This window comes from Lathyrus oleraceus, chromosome 6 (genome assembly GCF_024323335.1).
Source record: "Lathyrus oleraceus cultivar Zhongwan6 chromosome 6, CAAS_Psat_ZW6_1.0, whole genome shotgun sequence".
Lineage (NCBI taxonomy): Eukaryota > Viridiplantae > Streptophyta > Magnoliopsida > Fabales > Fabaceae > Lathyrus > Lathyrus oleraceus.
The window spans coordinates 400,456,649-400,460,008 of record NC_066584.1 but is presented as its reverse complement, the minus strand read 5'-3'; the positions used below and the strand labels follow the sequence as shown (position 1 = coordinate 400,460,008).

General features: G+C 32.8%; 1 long non-coding RNA gene across 1 annotated transcript; it reads left to right on the top strand.

Annotated features, from left to right (window-relative positions):
- The first annotated feature begins 673 nt into the window (after window positions 1-673).
- Window positions 674-2,839, top strand: LOC127097090 (uncharacterized). The gene is made up of 2 exons (XR_007792914.1): window positions 674-1,114; window positions 2,525-2,839. It is a non-coding gene; the product is annotated as an uncharacterized LOC127097090 (long non-coding RNA).
- Window positions 2,840-3,360: the final 521 nt, after the last annotated feature.

Genomic DNA, 3,360 nt, shown 5'->3' with positions numbered 1-3,360 from the left:
TAGTTTTGTATGATGTCTTAAGCTTGTGTTTGACTTTAGTGTGAAGTCATGAGAAGTCCAATGTAATGCTAGTACAGAGGATCAACCTTATCAAGTGATCAAGAGGCTTCTGATCACTTGACTGGACATGTGGCTCAAATATGTGACTAAGCTATTTGATCAAAGGCAATTTTAATCAACCAGTCAATCAGGAATAGTGTCAAAGTATGAATAAAGCACATGGATTTTATGAATTTAGAATAACAAAGAAATCAAAGTGTTAATCATGCATATTAATTTCCAAAATCAAACTAATCTAATATGAACATGTTTATTAATTCTAAAAGGATCTAATGGATAATAAATTATAATACTAATGATTTATTGCTAAAATAATGTGTATTGTTTTTATTATTTTCAAAGTGTGGATTAAATGGAAAAAAATTAAAACCTAATTACATCTAAGCATTAATATCAATTTCAAAGTATATTTCATATCCTAATCAAGTATTAAAATGTATTAAAAAAACTAAAATGTATTATTAAAAAAACAACAACAAAAAATCAAACCAAAAGAAGAAAAAAATAAGGATGCAGGGGGTGTGTAATTGCGTGGGGTTCAATTAGCAGACATAGTGGACCAAGTGGCCTTGGGCCCAAAGGCAAAGGCCAAGAGAGTGGGGAGAGTCTGGATCAAGAAACAATTCACTCTATCCATTGTTCTAACAAACTTGTTATCCATGTTTTCATTAAGCCAAAGGCTCCTCTGCGCTGAAAATCGCCTCTAGCGGTGGCGGAGGTGAAAACCTCCAAATAAACATATCAAATTGCTCTCCTTGACTCATTCTTCCATAATCCACAATCTTCTTCCTCTAATATTTAATCAAATTCTCAAACTGCACCGAAATACCTATTAACCCTAATTCAAAAATTCAAAAATTAAATGTTATGAATGAGGAATCAAAGCCTACAATATTAAGGCTTTGATTCCTCAGGTTCGAAGCTACATTACTACAACTTGAATCAAGGAAAAATGTAAGAAGAATGAAGAAATCATACCTACAAGGATGAGAAGTTCCCCTGTCTTGTAGGGATTGATGAAGATGAGGTTGAACAAAGAACAAGCTCCACTGAGGTAACTCTGAATCAACCGCTCTTTCTTCTCTTTGATTCTCTCTTCTTCTTCTCCAATCTCTTTAGACTATATGTTCTGACTATCCTTGCTTTGTGGTTGTTGTTCTTGTGATGTGTATGAGAGATGTAGAGAGTTGAGAATTTGATGAGAGTGAGAGAATTTGTGATGATTGAAAAACTATTATGTGTCAAAAAATGATTGAATGCTGATTTTGAAGTGATTTTAGAGGATTCTCTCCCTTGTGAGATGAGAGTGGATCTTATAGAGGTTTGAGAGTGTAATAGAATCGGGCACTTGGTCAGGGTCGTTATGGCAAGCTAACTCTGTTAGTTTTTTGTGGTTTAGGTTGTTAGTAGTTAAGACTTTGTTAAGAGGTTCTGTTAAGTTTAATTGAATTCTATTACGAGTTTAGTTTAGTTAGTTGCTTTGTAAGTGTTAAATGTTAAGTTTGAGTCAGAATATGTTTTGTCAAGTTCAATTAGATTGAATTTGGTTATGGCTTGTATTTGATTGTTAGATTTCTGTTAGCTCATTTTTGGAATGAATGTATGATGATGGTTATTGTTCTAATTTTAGTTAGTGGTTGAGTTTTAGCTTGTTTTGAATTCAGTTAGCTATTAGTTAGGAATTGTCAGTTAATTAAGCTAGTGTTATCATGCTATTGAATTAATTGTCAATGTTAATGAAAGAGTTTAGATTTGTTGTTATGATTAAATGAAATTTGAATTCATCTGTTGGTATTTTGAATGTGGCCGAGGGATGTTAGAAATAAATTGATTAAGGGATGTTAAGAAGTAACTTGGATTGTATCGGTTAGTGATTTGAATTTCAGTTAAATAGGGAAATTGATTGAGTGCAGTTAGAAAGCAATTTTGAATTGCTTGGCAGTTAGTTTGAAGATTTCAAAATGTAAAAGTTAGCTATGCAGTTAGGTGAATTGAAGTGAAAAAATGTTATTTGAATTTGAATTTATGAAGTAGAGGTTATGTGAGTTAATGAGTCACACGTTGGTATAAAATTGCAGACTGCTATCGTGTTGAGAATATAGACTGGTTCATTTGCTTATGTTGGTCTGCTAAAAGTTATTGATTACATGGATGGATACTAGTTGTGAGTGATTGTTAGCATATGATTAGCTAAATGGAGCTTGAAGTTTTGTTACAGTATTGTGGTTAGAGTTTTGTAATTGGAGTATAGGGTTGAATTATGACTAATGAATGCTAATTGATTTGTTAAGTGTGCTAATTGTCATGTTAGTAAGTTTAGAAGCAAGTTAGAGTGATGTGAAATTAAGGACTAGTTAGGATTGTGATTGGTCATGTGTTGTTATGCTAATTGGATGATTGCATTATATTGATGCTTATGTGTATGGCTTGATATGAATGCTAATGGTTGTGTGTGCTTTTGCAGAGCATGTATGCGTATGTGGATAAGAAAAGACAAGGCTAGACATGATTTTAAGTCATGACATGAGGACACTTAAGGCATATGAAGAAGACTTGGAAGGCTTGCTATTGATGAATAGGATTATGGTTTAGGAATAGAACTAGGCAGTTGACTTTGGTCAACTGGTTGACCATTAAGTTAACAGTTGACCAAAGTCAACTATTAGATCAAAAGTGTGGCTTTTTGTATATTCTGATTTTGAATTTTTTGCAATGTAAATGGCTTTGTTTTTGAAATGAATGGCTTGTATCTCAATAAAGATTAAATTTCCCTCCAAAACCTAAATTTTGAAAGTTTGAAAGGCATTTGAAATTGCATCTTTCTTGAATGAGAATGTGCCATGATATGCCTTGAATCTAAAACAAATAGCGAGACAAAACTAATATGTAAGATCCTAACAAAGAATGGTCAACAAAAGTGACCTCTAACCCTAATGCCATGATATGCTTAACATTATCCAGATGTCATAGACCAATGTTAGGTTTTTTTTAAGAGTCAACCAAATGATGACCAAGATTAGGGTTTTTTCTAAAGACTTAAATTGCAAGTGCATCATGAAACCCTAGATCATACATCATCCATAATCCACTTATTTACATCACCAGTAACAAGACCTTTGAATTAATGATGTTTATGTAAAAACTGAAATGTAGGAATGACCTAGACACCTGGGAGGACATAGATGAATCATAGACCAAAAGTCAGATGAAAAATGAAAAGAAGTAGGAGAAATTTTGGGGTATGACAACTGCCCATATTTAATCTTCTTGAACCTGAATGCACGAATGTTGATGGCTTTT